Genomic DNA, 24,034 nt, shown 5'->3' on the forward strand with positions numbered 1-24,034 from the left:
TCTAACAAGTATCTTTTCTGTACACAACACTATGAGACTAGATATCAATACAGGGAAAAAAACTGTAAAAAGTACAAACACATGGAGGCTAAACAATATACTACTAAATAACCAAGAGATCACTGAAGAAATCAAGAAGGAAATCAAAAAATACCTAGAAACAAATGACAATAAAACACGATGACCCAAAACCTATGGGATGCAGCAAAAGCAGCTCTAAGAAGGAAGTTTATAGCAATACAATCCTACCTCAAGAAACAAGAAAAATCTCAAATAAACAACCTAGGCTTACACCTAAAGCAATTAGAGAAACAAGAACCAAAAAAACCCAAAGTTAGCAGAAGGAAACAAATCATAAAGATCAGATCAGAAATAAATGAAAAAGAAATGAAGGAAACAATAGCAAAGATCAATAAAACTAAAAGTGCTTCTTTGAGAAAATAAACAAAATTGATAAACTGTTAGCCAGACTCATCAAAAAATAAAAAAAAAAAGGAGAAGACTCAAGTCAACAGTATTAGAAATGAAAAAGGAGAAGTTGCAGTTGACACCACGGAAATACAAAGGATCATAAGATGCTACTAAAAGCAACTATATGCCAAGAAAATGGACAATATGGAAGAAATGGACAAATTCTTAGAAAAGCACAAACTTCTGAGACTGAACCAGGAAGAAATAGAAAATATAAACAGACCAATCACAAGCAATGAAATTGAGACTGTGATTAAAAATCTTCCAACAAACAAAAGCCCGGGACCAGATGGCTTCACAGGCAAATTCTATCAAACATTTAGAGAAGAGCTAACACCTATCCTTCTCAAACTCTTCCAAAATATAACAGAGGGAGGAACACTCCCAAACTCATTCTACGAGGCCAAAATCACCCTGATACCAAAACCAGGCAAAGATGTCACAAAAAAAGAAAACTACAGGCCAATATCACTGATGAACATAGATGCAAAATCCTCCACAAAATACTAGCAAACAGAATCCAACAGGACATTAAACGGCTCATACACCATGACCAAGTGGAGTTTATCCCAGAAATGCAAGGATTCTTCAATATACACAAATCAATCAATGTGATACACCATATTAACAAATTGAAGGAGAAAAATTATATGATCATCTCAATAGATGCAGAAAAAGCTTTCAACAAAATTCAACACCCATTTATGATAAATACTCCCCAGAAAGTAGGCATAGAGGGAACCTACCTCAACATAGTAAAGGCCATATGTGACAAACCCACAGCCAACATCGTTGTCTATGGTGAAAAACTGAAACCATTTCCTCTAAGATCAGGAAGAAGACAAGGTTGCCCACTCTCACCACTCTTATTCAACATAGTTTTGGAAGTTTTAGTCACAACAATCAGAGAAGAAAAAGAAATAAAAGGAATCCAAATTAGAAAAGAAGAAGTAAAACTGTCACTGTTTGCAGATGACATGATACTATACATAGAGAATCCTAAAGATGCTACCAGAAAAATACTAGAGCTAATCAATGAATTTGGTAAAGTAGCAGGATACAAAATAATGCACAGAAATCTCTTGCATTCCTATATACTAACGATGAAAAATCTCAAAGAGAAATTAAGGAAGCACTCCCATTTACCATTACAACAAAAAGAATAAAATACCTGGGAATAAACCTACCTAAGGAGACAAAAAACCTGTATGCTGAAAACTATAAGACACTGATGAAAGAATTAAAGTTGATACAAACAGATGGAGAGACATACCATGTTCTGGGATTGGAAGAATCAACGTTGTGAAAATAAGTGTACTACCCAAAGCAATCTACAGATTCAATGCAATTCCTAACAAACTGCCAATGTCATTTTTCAGAGAACTAGAACAAAAAATTACACAATTTGTATGGAAACACAAAAGGCCCTGAGTACCCAAAGCAATCTTGAGAAAGAAAAATGGAGCTGGAGAATCAAGCTCCCTGACTTCAGACTATATGTCAAAACCACAGTCATCCAGACAGTATGGTACTGGCACAAAAACAGAAATATAGATCAATGGAACAGGATAGAAAGCCCAGAGATAAACCCATGCACATATGGTCACCTTATCTTTGATAAAGGAGGCAAGAATATACAATGGAGAAAAGAGCCTCTTCAATAAGTGGTGCTGGGAAAACTGGACAGCTACATGTAAAAGAATGAGATTAGAACACTCCCTAACACCATACACAAAAATAAACTCAGAAGGGATTAAAGACGTAATTGTAAGGCCAGACACTATAAAACTCTTAGAGGAAAACATAGGCAGAAAACTCTGTGACATAAATCACAGCAAGATTGTTTTTGACCCACCTCCTAGAGAAATGGAAATAAAAACAAAAATAAACAAATGGGACCTAATGAAACTTCAAAGCTTTTGCACAGCAAAGGAAACCATAAACAAGACCAAAAGACAACCCTCAGAATGGGAGAAAATATTTGCAAATGAAGCAACTGGCAAAGGATTAATCTCCAAAATTTACAAGCAGCTCATGCAGCTCAATATCAAAAAAACAAACAACCCAATCCAAAAATGGGCAGAAGACCTAAACAGACATTTCTCCAAAGAAGATGTACAGATGGCCAAGAAACACATGAAAGGATGCTCAACATCACTAATCATTAGAGAAATGCAAATCAAAACTACAATGAGGTATCACCTCACACTGGTCAGAATGGCCATCATCAAAAAATCCACAAACAATAAATGCTGGAGAGGGTCTGGAGAAAAGGGAACTCTTGCACTGTTGGTAGGAATGTAAGTTGATACAGCCACTATGGAGAACAGTATGGAGGTTCCTTAAAAACTAAAAATTGAACTACCATATGACCCAACAATCCCACTACTGGGCATATACCCTGAGAAAACCATAATTCAAAAAGAGACATGTAGGGCTTCCCTGGTGGCACAGTGGTTGAGAGTCCGCCTGTCGATGCAGGGGACACAGGTTCGTGCCCCGGTCCGGGAAGATCCCACATGCTGCGGAGTGGCTGGGCTCATGAGCCATGACTGCTGAGCCTGCGCGTCCGGAGCCTGTGCTCCGCAACGGGAGAGGCCACAACGGTGAGAGGCCCGCGTACTGCTAAAAAAAAAAAAAAAGAGAGAGAGACATGTACCACAGTGTTCATTGCAGCACTATTTACAATAGCCAGGACATGGAAGTATCCATCGACAGATGAATGGATAAAGAAGATGTGGCACACATATACAATGGAATATTACTCAGCCATAAAAAGAAACGGAATTGAGTTATTTGTAGTGAGGTGGATGGACCTAGAGTCTGTCATGCAGAGTGAAGTAAGTCAGAAAGGGAAAAACAAATACCGTATGCTAACACATATATATGGAATCTTAAAAAAAAATGGTTCTGAAGAACGTAGGGGCAGGACAGGAATAAAGATGCAGATGTAGAGAATGGACTTGAGGACACGGGGAAGGGGAAGGGGAAGCTGAGACTAAGTGAGAGAGTGGCATGGACATATATACACCACCAAACGTAAAATAGATACTAGTGGGAAGCAGCCTCATAGCACAGGGAGATCAGCTTGGTGCTTTGTGACCACCCAGAGGAGGTAGGGAGTTGCAAGAGGGAGGGGATATGGGGATATATGTATACATATAGCTGATTCACTTTGTTATACAGCAGAAACTAACACAACATTGTAAAGCAATGATACTCCAATAAAGATGTTAAAAAAAAAAAAAAGGAATGAAGCATTGGCACATGCTACAATGCCGATGAACCTCAAAAACATTATGCTGAGTGAAGGAACTCAGTCACAGAAGGTCACACATTGTATGATTCCTTTTATATGAAATGTCCAGAATAGATAAATTCATAGAGACGGATTCGAGGCTGGGGGACGGGAAACGGGGAGTGACTGCTAATGGGCATGACGTTTCCTTGTAGGAGGGTGAAAATGCTTTGGAACCAACAGAGCTGGTGGCTTCCCAACACTGTGAATGTGCTAAATGCCACTGAATTGTTCACTTTTAAATGGTTAATTTTATATCATGTGAATCCCACCTCAATTAAGAAGTAATGTTTGCAAAACATTGCTCCCAGCAGTGGGGAGTCAGAGACACAATCCAGTGGTTAGGCAGGTCCCTCAGAGCTGGGGGAATTCCTCTGGGCCAGGTCCTGCAGAGAGGTCCCCCAAAGAGGCCCAGAGTCCCCATGACCCTGAGCTCAGGAGTAAAGGGAAAAGCCCAGAACAAGATGTGGTCGCCCTTCTCCCCAAAGAGACAAGCCAGCAGGGACAGAGTGTGGAGCAGACAATTAGCTGGTGACCTAACAAGACATGAGGGACTGAGCCTGAGGTGCAAGGATGGATGGGTAAATTGGGCTCTGCCAGGTTCTTGTGCTCCCTTGTGTGGGAACAAAGACCTCCCTCCACGTTGCACGCAGCCCAGGAAACTCTCCCAGCAAAAACTGTGTCACCTCCTGCCAAATATCTCCAAAGCCAGAGGGGACACCTTCCATAGGTCAGTGGGGAGAGAAGGAAGCAGACAGGAAAAGAAAATAGCAAGCTGGGGGCTGCACATCGCCAGCCAGGCCTGCTGTGTGACCTTGGGGAAGTGACTTTGCCTCTCTGAACCTCAGTTCATTTGTCTGTATAACAAGTACAAATAAAACGGGAAGCACCCTGTGTGTGCAAGCCCTGTTAAGAGGTTCCAGCTTCTGGGTCCTGCATGGCAGAATTTTCAGAGCTTTGGAACAAGAAAGACTGTGAGATACTGAGTAGTGGATTATTCTTTCCAAGACTACTCATCCCATAAATGGAGGTAACAGTGCCTATCTTAGAAGATTAAGTAAGAGGAAGCACGTAGAACTCCTTGTCATCGTGTCAGGTGCACAGGAAGCATGTAAGAAAGGTGTTAGTAGCAGGGCAATAGGGAGCCTATGCAGGATTTAAAGCAAAGGAAAGGTTGGTCATTTCACCCTGGTGGTGGCCATCGCAGAGGTTGAACCAGAAGAGTAAGCCTGGAGCCAGAGAGACCAGAGAAGGGATGGGTTTGAAGTCTCAGAGTGACAAGATGAGAATCTGGTAGGGTGCTGGGAAGGAGAGGAAGGATAAGGAAGAAGAGAGGGGCAAGGTAAAACTCTCAGGATGCAGCGAATGGGGCTGAGGGAGACTGGCTGCCACCAAATCTCTGGCCCAGGTGACCAGGCAGTCAGCAGGGTCACTGCTAAGCTCAGGTACAGCAGAGGAACAGGATTGAGGGTAGACACCGAGCTAGGTTTGATAAAGAGTAGAAACAATCTGGGGGGGCTCAGCAAAGATGAACACCCAAGAGGTGTATCTGTACCCTCAGGATGGAAGCTCGAGGGACACAGCGATCCTGACCAGAGAATGCGGTGGTATCCATCATTTACTTGCCCACCCATCTGGCCCTCTCTCTTCTAGTGAGTTCCTTGAGGATAGGTGGGGACCATGATGTGTGTGTGTGTGTGTGCACGTGCACGCAATATTTCAGGCACGCAAAAAAGCACAGATCATAATTCAAGTTGGAACACAGCTATATTCATCATTCAACTTAAGAAGTAAAAAGTCAAGTACAACTCTCCACTCCCACATTTTCCTCCGTCTCTCCCCCCTCCCCCGCCCCTAGATAACCAACATCCTACATCAAGTGTTTATCACGCCCATGTACATTTTTCATCTTTACTACACAGGATGTGTCCACCAACATATATTGTACAGAATTGTGCTGCATGTTTTTAAACTTTACATAAATGGCAATATTCTGTACACATACTTCTATGATTATTTTCTCAAGCTTTTGAGATTCATCCAGGTTGGTGCAAGCCATTCCACATTTGTTCCATTTCTGTGACTAGAAGCATCCACCAAATGGGAGCATCGTATTTGATGGATGCGCCCCTATTGTGGATGGATGCTTCTCTTTCCAGACCTCCTTGAACATGCCTCACGGTGCACCTTCAAGAGAATTCCTCTGTGGTGGAATTGCTGGGTTGGGAGGGGGACTCTGTCATCATCTCAGAATTCCTGTCCACAGCTTGGGGGATGCCTCAGTGAAGATGCCCAAAAAGGGGTCAGTGAATCAACAAGGAAGTGAGACAGGGAGTGTAGACTTCTTGGGCAGGGGAGGAGAGAAACAGGGCAGCAGGCAGAGCGACCCAGAGAGAAGGTTCCTCTCCAGGTCCAGAGAACACAAGTCATTAGAGGACAGAGGATTGAGCAGCCACTCTGTGCTGAGCTATAGGAGAGGGAAGGATTTGAGATGGGTCTTGAAAGCTGGAGCAAAGTCCTGAAGGAAGAACATTTGAGGCAGAGGAAACAGCAAGTGCAAAGGTCCTGGGGAAGAATAAATCTTGGACAAAGAGACCTGCATGGCTGGGAGACAGTGATATAAATGGAGATGGGGGAGTTGAGCAGGACCTAGACTTTGCAGAATTCGGAATTTTTTTTCACTTTTTTTTTTTTTTAAGATTCCATATACATTTGATACCATGCAGTATTTGTCTTTCCCTGTTTGGCTTATTTCATTTAGCATAAGGCCCTCAAGGTATATCCATGTTGTCGCAAATGGCAGGATTTCCTTCTTTTTCATGGTTGAATAATATTCATATATATATTATATGAATATTATATAAAACCACATCTTCTTTATCCATTCTTTCATTGTTTCCATATCTCAACTATTGTAAACAATGCTGCAATGAACATGAAGATGCAGGTATCTCTTCAATGTCCCATTTTTATTTCCTTTGGATGTAAGGAAATAAAAGAAGTGGAATTGCCAGATCATATGGTAGTTCTACTTTTAATATTTGAGGAAACTCCATTTGTTTTCCATAGCAGTTGCACCAGGGTTTGGAATTTTACTCCAAATATTACTGGGAGGAAAGTACTATGTGAAGGACAAGATCTAATTTACTTTTGTAAAACCTCCTCCTACCTGATTAATGGAAATATTATCTTAGGGGCCAGAAGTAGAAATCAGAGCTATATGAATATCTGGGGAAAAGAGCATTCTAAGCAGAGGGAACAGCAAGTGCAAAGGCCCTGAGGCAGGAGCATCTCTGGATTATTCAAGGACCATCAAAGAAACCAGAATGAGCACAGGAGATGAGATCAGAAATGAGAAGGGAGGGACAGATTTGAAGGTGATTGTCACTAGGTCTCTTGCAGCTTTAAAAAAAATAAGGCTTTTCTTTTAATGTCAATAGCATTGTACAAGGTGCTGAGTCCTCTCTTAGTTTCTACTAAACTAACAGAATTAAAATTAAAAGCAAAGTCCTAGCTCTCATAACCCTGTCTGAGATTTTTATATATTCAATACCTCTCTGAGTGATTAAGTCCTAGGAATGGTTTAATTGTCCTATTTATTTGATCAGCTTAATTTTATTAATATTTGTTCCACAGAGCTGCATGGATATGCTTCGATCAACTTCTAGGATTCAATAAGTTTATGTTGTCCTCAAACAAAAAATTCATTTTCATAAGAGTTAGTAGAAGACCCCCTAAGAGTTTCCATCCCACACCTGGGATTGATATTTATTTTGTTGGTTTTCAAATGGCATATCATTTCTATAATTATCTTACATTTCTCTTCGGTCGTTTTCTTTATTTGCAAGTGTTCAATACTTTTTATTTTTTTCTGGAAAGTATAAATTTGTTTTCTTTTTTTAATTTAATTTTTAATTTTATATTAGAGTATAGTTGATTTACAATGTTGTGTTAATTTCAGGTGTACAGCAAAGTGATTCAGTTATACATACATCCATTCTTTTCCAGATTCTTTTCCCATGTACGTTATTACAGAGTATTGAGTAGAGTTCCCTGTGCTATACAGTAGGTCCTTGTTGAGTATCTATTTTTTAAATTAATTTATTTTGGCTGTGCTGGGTCTTCATTGTGGTGCGTGGACTCTAGAGTGCATAGGCTCAGTAGCTGCATTGTGTGGACTTATTTGGGTATGTGGGATCTTTGTCCGCTGATCGAACCTAGGGCCCCTGCATTGGGAGCTCGGAGTCTTAATCACTGGACCACCAGGGAAGTCCCGATTATCTATTGTATATACAGTAGCATGTATATGTTAACCCCAATTTCCTAATTTATCCCTCCCCCTCCCCTTTGGTAACAATATTTTTTATATATCAAATTATTGTCAGCTTTAACAACTGAAACATTCCTTTCTTGTAAGACTGAATGAAGTGTTGATATCCCTGTTAGAACTGCATTTATTAAATCCAAATCCTTAAAAAAAAAAGCACACACATAATTATTTTCTAATGTTAACTCCTTTCTCGTAATTTTTATTGAGAAGAATTTACAAGACTTGACATGATTTTCAGGCTGCTCTTACAGCTCCAGCCCCTCAGGTTGTCCATCTGGATCCAAATACTCTTCTTGCTTTCACTATTTCAATCCCCAGCTTTTTAGATATGTTGGTTTATCCTCTCTGTGTTTATTGGATGTATGGTGGCATACAGAAAATGTTTAAAGTGTTTCATTTGAATTATATCTTTTTTGAATCACCCAGAGATAACTGAACAAAGAGGCTTCAATGAAACCAAATTAAAATATCCAGGAAGTTTTGTAACTTTTGCCTGAAACCCCAAATTTATATTATATCTGTATAAAAGCCAAGAAGGTCTTCATGTGACTCTTTTTCATTGAGAAGACGTTTCTAAAATACCATCTGATCATCTCAGACATCACTTGACCACGTTTCAGAGTCAGTAAATGTAATTCTGTTTTTTACTTTTTTCCAATTTTATTTCAAATGTTCTGAAATAAATCACAATCTCATGTGATCAACAAACTTAAACTACCTTCAAAGTCTTGAATTTCACTTTATAAATAAATTGCAGTGGAAAAAAAGTTAGTGACACTAATGAAACTTCATTGGTAATGGCTGAAATTTTTACTGACCTGATGTCGTTTTCCAAAAAGGTATTTTCTCTTTCCAGTAAATGGGTTTTACCACAAGCAGGTGCATGTGTCAGAATGGCAATGTCATGCCTACATCAAAATTACATTTTTTGAAATTCTGTTAATTATTTCATAACTGAAAAGTCTCAATTACTTTTAACCATACACTAGAGTGTTTTAAAAGTCCTGTATTACTTTCTAAATGCTTTCTGTCTGCTTTACCAACATATAATACTTTGACAGAAAATTTCCCCAGAACTTTCTGTTGTTCAAACGCTTTTTAGTGTCTCACTGAATAATGATGTTCTTTTCATTTTTCCTTATTGACCATTATAAATTTTCTTTATTTGAGCCCAAAATGAACAAAACATGATTGCTATTCAGATGAAATATTTAAGTGTGAGCACTTCCAACTTTAATGAACGGTTTTGGATAACACTTGGACCCAATATTTATATCACCTGTTACCATAAACTACCCATATTTTTATTTTAAAAAATTGTTTTTCATTCCAAAATTATAAATTAAGTGTTACATTTTACAGTGAGTCTTACACAGTAGCAAAACTGTTCCAGGTTGCTCAACTTCTGCAAGTATCAGATGTTCCAGGACTGCTATTCACCGTGAATATCATTTCTTTTTTATTCTTCCACAAATACAGCAATATTGAAAGGGAACGTTATCCAATCTTTGTTGCCTTTTCATTCTGGATGCTTTCTTTTCATGTTTATTGTAAACTTTTGATTTTATAATTATGAGAACATTGCACACTGACAATTTAGACAAAAACTACAATGCACAAACAATAAAAACCAAAGTAAATCTTAACTATTTAAAACCAGGACCAACCTCAAAATTTGAGGGTAATGATAAACTGGTACTTCTCCTATAGCACAGATAATTTTATAAGCACACAGCCACACTGCTCACAGTGACAGTAGCCAAACTGGCAAAAAGTTTTGCAAATGTTTCTCAGATGTTGCCCATGTTTCAAAGCTCATTACAGCATTCAACAACACTAAACTTGAAAGTGTGTTTATATTATAATTTGTACTGTTAATTAATTTTACTATTCTTTGGATGTTCTTTAAGGGTATATTCCAGCCTCTGCCAAATCTTTCTAGATTTTAGCAATGGGACTACTGTGTTGGTGCATACTGACTGTATACTAGCCTTGGATTAGCAATAGGAGGTCGTGGTTGCTCTTGACATGCAAGGACAGGCAATGTTTTTGAGGAGTATGAGATCTAATGGAGCAGAGAAGGGGGAGTTGTAGCAGGAGGGGTATTTGGGACAAAGAAGGGATTCCTTCAAAAATAGAAGATTTTTTTGGAATCGTTGCATTTTTAGTTTGAAATCGCCCCAAAGCATGTTCTGAGTCAAGAACTTGAGTGCAAATAGTTTATTTGGGAAATAATCCCAGGAGACCCAATGAGTGTTTGGAGAAAGGAGTTGTGATAAGTAGATTCTCACTCTTGGCAACTGAGGGGTCATCTTTCTAGGGATCCTTGAGAGAACACACCCCAGAACTGCTTCACTCAGAAGTGATGAAGCTGGGGCGTTCACCAAACAAGGCCTGTCCCTCACTGGCCAAAAGTCACTCTTGGGGTGCGAATCCCTGACACTTCCATGTTACCCTGTGTGCAGGCTGAGCCTGCTCTGGTGACCAGATGAAACCTTGGGGCATAGAGATACATGTGATGGAAGTGAGAAATGGTCAGTGTGCTTGGGAGATGTCCACCAAGCTCCAGGTGACATTTTGCAGGTGGGCTGTGGGGAATGAATGGTGTGTTCACTGACGGAAATGATGCAGCAAATGGTGGGGGAAGGTCCTGTTGCATGAGGGAGTGGGAAGAACTGATGAATGGCCGAACTAACAAGAGGGGATGAGGTCCAGGGTGCAAAGTAGAGACTAGCCTTGGCCAGGACCCTGGACAGCTCCTCCGTGTCATTTCTGATAGATTCAGGATGGCCGTTGAAGGAGCAAATCTCACCCTGGTCTCTGAGTTCCTGTTCCTGGGCCTCTCGGAGGACCCCAAGCAACAACAGCTGCTGTTCATACTCTTCCCGAGCATGTACCTGGTCACAGAACTGGGGAACCTGCTCATTATCCTGGCCATCGCCATCGACGTCCAGCTTCCATGTACTTCTTCCTGGCCAACCTGGATTTTGGGGACATTTGCTACACCTCCACCACCATCTGCAGGATGCTGGCCAATCACATGTCAGGACACAAAGGGATTCCTTATGCTGGCTGCCTGACCCAGACGTTCTGCTTCACGTGGTTCGCCGGCATCGGCAGCTTCCTGCTGACCGCCATGGCCTACAACCGCCATGTGGCCATCTGTCACCCTCTGCACTATGCCACGTCTGTGATACCACAGCTCTGTAGCCTCCTGGTGGCAGCATCCTGGACTGCAACCTTTTGGGAATGCCTTGACCTACACGATATCACTGACCCGCCTCTCATTCTGCATCCACAACCAGGTCCCCCATTTCTTCTGTGACCTCAGTCGTCTGCCGAAGCTCGCATGCTCTGACACCTTTCTCAACAATGCAATGGTGTACACCGTGGGCGCCCTGCCCATCATCACCCCCTTTATGGGTATCTTGGTATTCTACACGCACATCTTTGTTGCTGCATTGAGGATCCCGTCCACCAGAGGCAAGCGGAAGGCCTTCTCCACCTGTGGCTCTCACCGCTCTGTGGTGTCCCTGTTCTACGGCACACTCATCAGGGTTTATTTCAGCCCCATGTCCTCCCGCACGGCCCAGAAGGACACAACCGCTGCAGTGATGTACACCGTGGTCACTCCCATGCTGAACCCCTTCATCTACAGTCTACGCAACAACGACATGAAGGGTGCCCTGGGGGCCCTCATCAGCAGGAGGCCAGTTTTTATTCGGTGACCACAGCATTGGAATGCCTGTCCAAATACGGCTCCCATCTGTTCTGAACTTCCGGGCACAGTCCCAGTCTTAGATAGTTCCTTCATATCACTCTTGGTTCATTTGTTTATTACCTCATCCTTCCAACAGATATTTATTGAACATCTGTCACATTTTACTATTTACTGTTTAGTATTTACAGTCTTTCAAGAGTCTGGCAGAGAACAAACAAAATCCCTGATCTTGTGGCACTTAAACTGCAGCCTAAAGCACACATAATGGTTAAAAGGAAGTACTCTGGGGCTTCCTTGGTGGCGCAGTGGTTGAGAGCCCACCTGCCGATGCAGGGGACACGGGTTCGTGCCCCGGTCCGGGAAGATCCCGCATGCCGCGGAGTGGCTGGGCCCGTGAGCCATGGCCGCTGAGCCTGCACGTCCGGAGCCTGTGCTCCGCAACGGGAGAGGCCACAGCAGTGAGAAGCCCGCATACCACAAAAAAAAAAAAAAAAAGGAAGTACTCTGGAAACCAGAGAACCCAGGATTCAAGCCCCACATTGGGTTAAGGGTCAGGTTAAGCTGCTATAAGAAAGAGACCCAAGGCAAAAGCTCAGAAGTCATAAGATTTTGCAGACTGAACTCGGATTTTTTAGCAACATTGTTGCTTCAGAAAACTTAGTAGACATCTGGTCTAGTTGCTTCTAGCTAGTTCCATTGCTAGAACATTCCGTGTTCTTTTCTAGCCAGAGTTCTTGTGTCTATTTAATTTGCAGTATTTGCTTCATTGAACTAGCTACATCTTTGTTCTTCTCCATTAATGGTCATCTGAAACAATAGCCTTGGGCAGGCTCCTTGTTTATACTGTTTAGGGGGCGAGGAAGCTGTTGGCTCTTCCAAACTTGTGATGTTCCTCACTTTGAAAAGTGGCCAATTCTTGTGTAAGAGTATCTCTTTCTTGTGATTCCTTGCTGAAAGCAGCAAGGAGCAGCCCACTTACAGTGACATTCTAACACTTTACAATCTTTACAATCACTTCTAGAAACACAGGCTTAGTAGACATATGATCTAGCTTTCAGGTAGGTGATCGCGGGTGATGACATTACCAAATGTTGTTCTTTGGCATAATGAGGGTCAGTTATCCAGTCTGCAATATTTGTGACCTTACCAGCAGGTCACTAAGCTAATGCAACTAATTTTTTTTTTTTTTTTTTTGCAGTACACGGGCCTCTCACCGTTGTGGCCTCTCCCGTTGCGGAGCACAGGCTCCGGACGCACAGGCTCAGCAGCCATGGCTCACGGGCCCAGCCACTCTGCGGCATGTGGGATCTTCCCGGACCGGGGCACGAACCCGTGTTCCCTGCGTCGGCAGATGGACTCTCAACCACTGCGCCACCGGGGAAGCCCTGCAACTAATTTTTGATTTTTGTGATTGCAACACCCCATTCCTGATACTAATTTTTATATTAGGTAGGATGAATAGCCTACCTGCTGTATTTGGGCTTCTATAACAAAATACCACAAATTATATGGCTTAAATCACAGAAATTTATTGTCTTACAGCTCTGGAGACAAGTCTGAGATCAAGGCATTAGCAGGTTGGTTACTTCCGAGGCTATAAGGGAGAGTCTGTTCCATGCCTCTCCCCTCACTCCTGGTGGTTTACTGGCTATCTTTGGTGTCCCTTGACTTGTAGATATCTGCCTTCATCTTTACATGGCATCCTCCCTGTGGGCATGTCTATCTCCAAATGTCCCCTTTTTATAAGGAAACCAGTTACCTTGGATTAGGAACTCACCCTACTTTAATATGGCCCCATCTTAACTACTATATGCAAAAACAGACACATTCTGAATACTCGGGGTTAGGATTTCAACACATAAATTTGGGAAAGCGATGTAATTCAATCCATAACATTTGCTTAAACAAAAGACTAAATGAATAATGGGGACCCCCCCCTGGTGGCACAGTGGTTAAGAATCCGCCTGCCAATGCAGGGAACATGGGTTCGAGCCCTGGTCCGGGAAGATCCCATATGTCACAGAGCAGCTGAGCCCGCGTGCCACAACTAACTACTGAAGCCCTTGCACCTAGAGCCCGTGCTCAGCAACAAGAGAAGCCATTGCAAGGAGAAACCTGCGCATCGCAACAAAGAGTAGCCCTGGCTCGCCGCAACTAGAGAAAGCCCGCAGGCAGCAACAAAGACCCAACACAGCTAAAAATAAATAAATAATTTTAAAAAATAAAAGAGTAATGGCTCAAGCAAAGTAGAAGTTTATTCCCCTCTCAACTAACAGTCAGAGTTCTATATCAGTGGGTGACTCTGCTCCTTTCAATCAATCAGAAACCTAGGTTCCCAATGTTCTATTTCTTGTCTATTTCCCTGAGCATTATTATCGTCTGTGAGGTTGAAGCTGTGAACTCTAGATTGAATAAAAGAAGAAGAAAGAAATCAGTGAACACAGGGGAAGAAAGTCCCTGATCTTGAAGTGTCACGTACTTTTCACATTCCACACTGGGTAATACCTAGCTGCAAAAGAGGCTGGGAAATACAGCATAGGTGGTCAGCCATGTTGCTAGGCTGTGATTCTGTCATTACGGAAAAAGCAGAGAGTAGATTTTCTTTTTTTTTTCGGTACGCGGGCCTCTCGCTGTTGTGGCCTCTCCCGTTGTGGAGCACAGGCTCTGGACGCACAGGCTCAGCGGCCATGGCTCACGGGCCCAGCCGCTCCACGGCATGTGGGATCTTCCCGGACCGGGGCACGAATCTACGTCCCCTGCATCGGCAGGCGGACTCTCAACCACTGCACCACCAGGGAAGCCCAGGAGAGAGTATATGTTTGTGGAGAGCTGGCAGTCCACGTTCCATCCCTCCAGCCGCCAAATACATGAAAGCATGCTTCTCCCCACCCATAGAATCCACTTATACCCTGCCCTGAAGAAGATAACCTAAAGTCCCATCCAGTGATGCTTTCAGCTCAGAGTCCAAAATCTCTGCCTGATACACAGTCTTCTTCAGCAGAACAGAATGTTTATCCCATGATCTAATAATTTTTAAACTAGAAGTTTATTTATCTGGCCCTCCTCTCACCCATAGTACAATATGAGACCAGCTACTGGTCCATCATAATGATCAAATCCCACAGGGCAGAATCTATTTAAGATTTCCCTGCTCATGAAGTGGAATAAATTCTTTGGCTCTAGAGGGGGAACCTCTTTGTCTGTTATTCACTGCAGTCTCTGGTTTTGCCATCTGGGATATTCTTCCTTGTCCATTACCCTCTGTGGCCACTGTCAATGAAAAATGAATCAGTTGATCTAAGAAAGAAATGGAAATTTTTATTTGAGCCAAATTTGAGGATTATAACCCAGGAAGAGCATCTCAGAAAGCTCTGAGAACTGTTCCACCTGTTAGAAGTCAAGGCACAGTTATATAAGTTTTTTTGAGACAGAAGGCTGTACATCAAAAGGTGTATAATTGACAGTTTACATAATCCAGATCTAAGTGGTGGGTCACGTGACCCCTGATAAGCTCAAGAAGAAATGCTATCTTTTTTTTTTTTTTGCGGTACGCAGGTCTCTCACTGTTGCGGCCTCTCCCGTTGCGGAGCACAGGCTCCGGATGCGCAGGCTCAGCAGCCATGGCTCACGGGCCCAGCCGCTCCGCGGCATGTGGGATCTTCCCAGACTAGGGCATGAATCCATGTCCCCTGCATCGGCAGGCGGACTCTCAACCACTGCGCCACCAGGGAAGCCAGAAATGCTATCTTTGAAGGAGTTCTCTGGTTGATGCTCGGAAAATGTTGCTCTTTACGGCAGGTATTCCTGCCAATGGGGAAGGTTTGATGATGAATAATGCACATACACAATGCACAGTTCGGCGGAGAGACAAGGCCAAAAAGCAGAGGAGAATTTTTACGGTTGAATTTTGCTTGTCTTGCCATAAAGTATGAATTTTATTTCACACCACATTTGAAGTAAACATAGAAGGAAATACCCTTCTTGGGAATTCTACAGCCATCATCGCCTTATTCCTCTAATGCAAATTAGGGAACCTGAGGTTTTTTGTTTTTGTTTTTGTTTTATAGCTGCTCTGGATCTTCGTTGCTGCGCACGGGCTTTCTCTAGTTGCGGCGAGCGGGGGCTACTGTTCGTTGCGGTGCGCAGGCTTCTCATTGCAGTGGCTTCTCTTGTGGAGCACCGGCTCTAGGCACGTGGGCTTCAGTAGTTGCGGCACGCAGGCTCAGTAGTTGTGGTTCACGGGCTGTAGAGCACAGGCTCAGTAGTTGTGCCGCACAGGCTTAGTTGCTCTGCGCCATGTGGGATCCTCCCGGACCAGGGCTCGAACCCGTGTTCCCTGCACTGGCAGGCGGATTCTTAGCCACTGCGCCACCAGGGAAGCCCGGGACCTGGGTATTGTTTTAAGGCTCAAATAGGCACAGACTGGGTGCATGGTTTCAAAATAATTCTCTGGAACACTTCACAGGCTATTTGTTCCCAGTCAGTAACCATACCGGAAGCTTTATCCCAGCCGAAGTTTTTGCATTCCTTGATTTACCCGGGTCTCTTTATCATGTGAATAGTGGCTACCTGAGGTCCTTTGAAACAAAGGTCTTGGGTGAGAAGGTGTGTCAGTCTCAGCTAGGAACACCTGGGGTCACCCACCTGGACATGTAACACTTGTAGGGACCCCCACAGACATTTTTGCAACCAACCAGAGCCAATGGTGGGGCTGGACTAGCCCTTGTGGTTCTTATGATTTCAAGACACCTCAGCAACAACCATTGGGGAACTTTGAAAAAAAGATTTCTTACAGGTCCTGGAGCGTACAGGACACACCAAGGACCACACAGTGAGGTCACAGGTAGAAAGACAGCACAGACCTGGGGCTCTGCCTTTATTAGGGTCCAAGTGTGGGGTGCCTGGGGTGTTGCAGATTCACTCTTTATTGGCTAATTTAAAGCCTAATAACAAGAATTAGGGCACAAGAAGGGAGAAGTAGGGCCGCTCAAGTGGTCAGTTATTTAGGTTACCCAGGGCTTTCTGAAAGGAGAGCCTCATGGGTGGGGCAGTCTAGTTCCTTATCTGGTTGTTTATCTAGTAGCTGTATCTTACAGCTGCCGAAAAGTTTATTCAAGATGGATGAATTACTATTTGCCCGTAAAAAAGAAAAGAATCCTGCCATTTGTGACAATTGGACCCTGAGGGCATTATGCTAAGTGAAATAAGTCAGACAGAGAAAGGACAAATACCGTTTGGTGTCGTTTATACAGTTATATGTGGTATCTAAAAAAACAACAGCAACAAAATGAATTCACAGATACAGAGAGCAGATTGGTGTTACCAGAGGCAGGGAGTGAGTGGTAGCGTAAATGGGTGAAAGTGGTCAAAAAGGACAAACTTCAGGTTATAAAATAATTAACTCAGGAAGTGTAATGTACAGCATGATTTGTATAGTTAATAATACCTTACTGTGTATTTGAAAGTTGTGAAGAGAGATCTTGAAAGTTCTCTTCACAAGAAAAAAAAATTGTAACTATGTGTGGCGATGGTTGGGTTTTTTTGTTTGTTTTTATTAAAGTATCGTTGATTTACAATATTGTGTTAATTTCAGTGTACAGCAAAGTGATTCAGTTATACACATATATGTATACATCTATATTCTTTTCTTTATTCCATTATAGCTTAGGTGATGGTTGTGCACTAGACTTATTGGGGTGATCATTTGACAATATATACAAATACGGAATCATTATGTCGTGTACCTGAGTGCTGCCTGGGATAAGTCATTTCACCCCTCTGAGTCCCCATTTTCTCATATGTAAAATAAAGGTAATAACGCCGAGTGCACAGGGATGTTAGGAGGATTAAATGAGATAATACAGTTCATGAATGACTGGCAAGCAAGATGACTGTAGATGTGAAATGAGGACTCTCCTGGCAGTCCAGTGGCTAAGACTCGGTGCTTCCACTGCTGGGGGCGCAGGTTCCACCCCTGGTCAGGGACCTAAGATCCCATGTGCCGTGTGGCAGGGCCAAAACAATTAAAAATAATTTTTTTGAAGTGTGAAATGGATAAACACATTTTACTTAAATGTGTAGAAAACACAACTGGTACCTCGACCCTGCACTATGATGAGGCCAAAGAAGTTATTTGAGTTTTTTTTTTAATCGTCAGCTGGTAATAACAACATAAGGGTAACAATATGGAGAAATGTTTTAGAACCACACTCCCAACAAAGAACACCTAAAAAAAACAAACTGTGTTGCCTTCTCAACAATTTCTCACTTCACTGATCATTTCTAGCTGGAGACACTTTTTTTTTAAGTTTTTAAAGTCATGTTTATTGACGTAGAATTTACATTCAGTAAGACTCACTCTGAAGCTTGACAAATGCAATCACCACCATAACCAAAGAGTAGAGCAGTTCTTCAGCCCTGTTGAGTTAAAAAATATTCACAACCTAAAAGCTGAGAGTCATGTTTTATTCGGCGGGAATTTTTAGGACTTCAAGCCCGGGAAGCAGCACCTTAAGTAACCCTGAAAGAACTGCTCTGGGGAGGCCAGGGGGAAGCCAGGTTATATAGGCGTTTTGCAACAAAGGGCAGATAGTCTGAACATCGAAAGATTATTGTTAATTAAAGAAAACCAGATATGTCAAGTCAAGGAATTTAGTGCTTTTCTACGTATGGGAAGATGCAAGAGTCTGGGCTCGCTGAAGTCATTATTTTGATATGCACCTCCGTTATCTGGGGCCAATATCCAATGTTTTCACATCCTGAGTTACCACAGGGCTCACTGTGGGGAGGGGCTGCAGTCTGATGGCTGCTAGATGGCGGGTAATCTTTCCTTCCTTAGTTCCCTCAGGGCTCACCGGCTCACGTCGGAGGGCTGCAAGCACTGAAGACTGACATCCTGCGTTTACTGATACGGCAGGCAATATTCCCCCCACCCCAAAATCCTATTCAACAAACTCTTCCCTGATCCTTAGGAATGCACTGATCTGTTTTCTGTTGAAGGGGTTAAATTTAATCAATAAAATGATCTACTATAGAAAAAAATTGTAAGCACAAAGAAATAAGTTTTTAAAAGGATGCTTTGAAACATACAATCTTTAACATAGTCAAAAGAATGGAATTTAAATATAATCTTTGTAAATTAAAGCAGTTGACAGTTCTCTTAGGATAGTTGTAGAGTAAATAGCTAGTCTAGTTACTGTGGCAAGCTTCAGGCTGGGGCCAGTTAGTAGAAAAACTATTTCATTGTATTTATTTTTAAAAAAACATTTTTTATTATTATTTGGCCCTGTCGGGTCTTAGTTGCTGCACTCGGGATCTTCGTTGCGGCATGCGGGATCTTCCTTTGCGGTGCTCAGGCTCTTCATTGTGGCGCGCGGGCTTCTCTAGTTGCAGAGCACAGGCTCTCTAGATGTGGTGCATGGGCTCTCTAGAACGCGCGGGCTCTAGAAAATGCAGGCTCAGTAGTTGCGGCATGTGGGCTTAGTTGTCCTGAGGCACGTGGGATCTTAGTTCCCCAACCGGGGATAGAACCCCATCCCCTGCATTGGAAGGCGGATTCTTAACCACTAGACCACTAGGGAAGTTAACTAATGGAATTGAATTCTACAGAAATTCTCTCGGGGCAGATATATGTTCTTAGATATTTGGTACCTTCTCAAAAGTTTACCCTGCTACCACCATGAAAGGGACAAAGAAAGCAAGAACCTTTATTCTATAAATATCAATCATCACATGTTCAAATACACTTTAACTCCTTGAAAAGCTTCTTTCAAGCACCAAAATTCTGTCTTTCAAGCACCAGCCCTCAAGTTTGTCAGCATCTTGAACTAGACTGAACCGACTCACGTGCCATGGCCGAAAAGTTCTAGTTGAAGATACTTTGTTTTGCTTTAATTTTATTGACGTATAGTTGATTTACAATGCTGTGTTCATTTCTGCTGTAGAGCAAAGTGATTTAGTTATACATATACATTCTTCTTCATATTCTTTTCCATTATGGTTTATCACAGGATATTGAATATAGTTCCCTGTGCTATACAGCTTGCTGTTTATCCATTCTCTATATAATAGTTTGCATCTGCTAACTCCAAACTCCCATTCTAATAGACATTTCTCCAAAGAAGATATACAGATTGCCAACAAACACTTGAAAGAATGCTCAACATCACTAATCATTAGAGAAATGCAAATCAAAACTACAATGAGGGGGTCAGAAGGGCCATCATCCAAAAATCTACAAACAGTAAATGCTGGAGAGGGTGTGGAGAAAAAGGAACTCTCTTGCACTGTTGATGGGAATGTAAATTGATACAACCACTATGGAGAACAGTATGGAGGTTCCTTAAAAAACTAAAAATAAAACTACCATACGACCCAGCAATCCCACTACTGGGTATACACCCTGAGAAAACCATAATTCAAAAAAAGTCATGTACCACAATGTTCATTGCAGCTCTATTTACAATAGCCAGGACATGGAATCAACCTAAGTGTCCATCGACAGATGAATGGATAAAGAAGATGTGGCATATGTATACAATGGAATCTTACTCAGCCATAAAAAGAAATGATATTGAGTTATTTGTAGTGAGGTGGATGGACCTAGAGTCTGTCATACAGAGTGAAGTAAGTCAGAAAGAGGAAAACGAATACCGTATGCTCTCACATATATATGGAATTAAAAAAAAAATGGTTCTGAAGAACCTAGGGGCAGGACGGGAATAGAGACGCAGATGTAGAGAATGGACTTGAGGACATGGGGAGGGGGAAGGGTAAGCTGAGACGAAGTGAGAGAGTGGCATGGACATATACACACTACCAAATGTGAAATAGATAGTTAGTGGGAAGCAGCCGCATAGCACAGGGAGATCAGCTCCGTGCCTTGTGACCTCCTAGAGGGGTGGGATAAGGAGGGTGGGAGGCAGATGCAAGAGGGAGGGGATATGGGGATATATGTATATGTATAGCTGATTCACTTTGTTATAAAGAGAGACTAACACACTATTGTAAAGCAATTATACTCCAATAAAGATGTTTTTTAAAAAAAACCCTCCCAATCTATCCCTCGCCCATCTTCTTCCCCCTTGGCAACCACCAGTCTGTTCTCTACATCTGTGAGTCTGTTTCTGATAAGTTCATTTGTGTCATATTTTAGATTCCACATATAAGTGATATCATATGGTATTTGTCTTTCTCTTTTTGACTTACTTCACTTAGTATGATCATCTCTACGTCCACCCTTGTTGCTGCAAATGGCATTATTTAGCCTCCTTTATGGCTGAGTAATATTCTAGTTGGAGACACTTTGGAGCAGAGTAATATTATCTCCTTTGAGCATGATCCGCCCCAGGATCATGCTTGACTTTGTTTTAGAATGAATCCCTCAGCATCATCTGATATAAGGTTTCTGTACTCATTAAAACCAATGATACAGCACTCTATCTGCATACTGACTTGCTCATAAAGCTACAGTTGAGGGACTTCCCTGGTAGCACAGTTGTTAAGAATCCACCTGTCAATGCAGGTGACATGGGTTCAAGCCCTGGTCCGGGAAGATCCCACATGCCGCAGAGCAAATAAGCCCGTGCACCACAACTACAGAGCTCACACTCTAGAGCCCCCGAGCCACAACTACTGAGCCCACATGCCACAGCTACTGAAACCCGCGTGCCTAGAGCCCGTGCTCCGCAACAAGAGAAGCCACCGCAAAGAGAAGCCCATGCACCGCAATGAAGAGTAGCCCCGGCTCGCCACAACTAGAGAAACCCCATGCGCAGCAACGAAGACCCAATGCAGCCAAAAGTAAATAAATAAATATAAACTTATACTAAAAAATAAATAAAGCCGGACTTGAATCCGAGATCTCTTTTGCAAGTATCTGAAAATGATGGGGTGCACTGTCACCTTCTGCACTTTTTGGTTCTGACCATGGTACCCCATGGTGGATGCTCACAATGACTAACCCACCTGATTTTTTTTTTTTGCGGTACGCGGGCCTCTCACTGTTACGGCCTTTCCTGTTGTGGAGCACAGGCTCCGGACACGCAGGCTCAGCGGCCATGGCTCACAGGCCCAGCCGCTCCGTGGCATGTGGGATCTTCCCGGACCGGGGCACAAACCTGCATCCCCTGCATCGGCAGGCGGACTCAACCACTGCGCCACAAGGGAGGCCCCTGAGATTTTTTTAAATGATAGATTTAAAGAAAAAAAAATCAAGGAAATGATAGAACCTTTGGTACACAGACATGGCTTTAGCAGCCACTGTTGGTGACCTCTCCCCACATTCCTTCAAGACACCCGTAGTTCACCTACAGACAGTTCCCATCACATGCCAACAACTTCTGATACAGAGCGTTCTTGGCCCCGCGTGTGGCAGACCAGAAGCTGCAGGGTGTTAGTGCCCAGGGTGTAGCCATCAATCTCTGAGGGTCAAGAGTTGGTGGGCAAATACCCCCAGCCTCCTGACCTTTCAGTTGGATGACTCTAAGATGACTTCAGAGTAGACGTCAGAAGTGTTCAGAAGATCCCTAGTGGAACCAACCCCTGGTTGCCCGCAGCGGTAGCCACTCATGAACATACCTCCTCTCCCTGTCTCCTTTCCCCACTCTCTCACCAGGCTTCCAGGAACCACCTCCCACAAACTCTTGTTTGGGGGTCTACTTTTGGGGAAACCCAAAGTAAGACATGGTCAAAAGGGTAGAGGTGACATGTGGATAACTGAAGTTTGTAAACTCTGAGATAGTGCATCAAAAACACTCGGTGCCTCGTGCATAGTAAATACTCAACAGGTGCTATTGGTTGTGTTGTTACTTTTTAAAAATTGTGGTAAAATACACATAACATAAAATTTACCATCTTAATCTTTTTTCAGTGTATAGTTAAGTAGCATTTCATCTCGCAAAATGGGGACTCTGTCCCCATTAAACACTTACTCCCCATTTCCACCCCTCAGCCGCTTGCACCCACCTTTCTACTTTCTTCTGTCTCTGTGAATTTGACTACTCTAGGGACCTCATATAAGACGAATCATACAATATTTGTCTTTTTTGTGACTGGTGTATTTCATTTAGCATAATGTCCTCAAGTTTCACCCACATTGCAGCTTGTGTCAGAAGGTCCTTCCTTTTTAAGACTGAATAATATTCCATTGTGTGGATGAACCACATTTTGTTTATCCATTCGTCCACCAAAGGCCATTTGGTTTGCTTCCACCTTTTAGCTATTGTGAATAATGCTGCCATGAACATGGGTGTACGGTGGTGTTGTTACTTTTTATCATTTGCTTGTTAACTCATTCATTGGTCCAAAGTCACAAGACTTCCAATACGCCAGTGTTCATACTGAGAGTAATCTAGGAATCATTTCTATATATTGATAATTTGGGAGTGGAGAAGGATCTCTCTGAAAAATAGACTCCCTAAGACAAAGAAGCCAGCTTTTTTTGTTGCCTAAGCGGTTGGTCCTTCCTAAAAGGAGTGGTTCTCAACAAGGAGGATGATTTAGGCCACACACCAGGGGGCACTGACAATGTATGGAAACATTTTCCGTTGTCATGACTGGGGGTGGGGTGCTAATGGCATCTAGTGAGTAGTGTCCAGGGATGTCGCTCAACATCCTACAGTGCACAGGACAGCCTTATACTATAAAGAATGATCCAGTCCAAAATGTCAACAGTGCCAAGGTTGAGAAATCAACCTGAAAGAATGACATGCTTCACGTCATGTCATGCCTCACGTTCCACTCTGCACCAGGTCAGAAAGGCAGCAGCAGAGGTGTTCGGAACCTAAACAGGTTAAATCCAGGATCCCTGGTGAGACATCTTGGTGACAGGTAGCATCACGGAGCGAGCAAATAGCTATCTAGGACTGTGAAGGGTCTGAGACTTTACCTGTAAGCTGACAATTTAACCTGCCAGTTTCACGGATGCTGGCAGAAGATACGAGACTCCAGGGTCAGAGACAAAGGACTTTAGTACTCACAGCACAGCAGGCAGTATGAACTTCATGTTTTTGCTGGTTCCTCTCAAATGCCACGGGGACAATGCAGGTGCACGTTGGGTTTGCACCACAGCTGAGTAACTCTGAGCTCGGAAACTCCTGTCTTTTCTAGTGGACTGTGAACAAACATTTATCTCAGAGGGAAGCATTAACTTTGTTACATGGACAGCAAACAAACCTGCCCTCTGCCCCAGAGCAAGAAATTCTCTCTATCTTCC

General features: G+C 42.7%; 2 pseudogenes; one reads left to right on the forward strand and one right to left on the reverse strand.

The window, feature by feature from the left end:
* Window positions 1-10,885: 10,885 nt before the first annotated feature.
* On the forward strand, window positions 10,886-11,827 carry LOC136121018 (olfactory receptor 1f45-like; annotated as a pseudogene).
* Window positions 11,828-21,109: 9,282 nt separating this feature from the next.
* Window positions 21,110-21,759, reverse strand: LOC136121280 (small nuclear ribonucleoprotein E-like; annotated as a pseudogene).
* Between the last annotated feature and the right edge of the window lie 2,275 nt (window positions 21,760-24,034).

The sequence above is a fragment of the Phocoena phocoena genome, chromosome 3 (assembly GCF_963924675.1).
Source record: "Phocoena phocoena chromosome 3, mPhoPho1.1, whole genome shotgun sequence".
In the NCBI taxonomy this organism is placed as follows: Eukaryota; Metazoa; Chordata; class Mammalia; order Artiodactyla; family Phocoenidae; genus Phocoena; species Phocoena phocoena.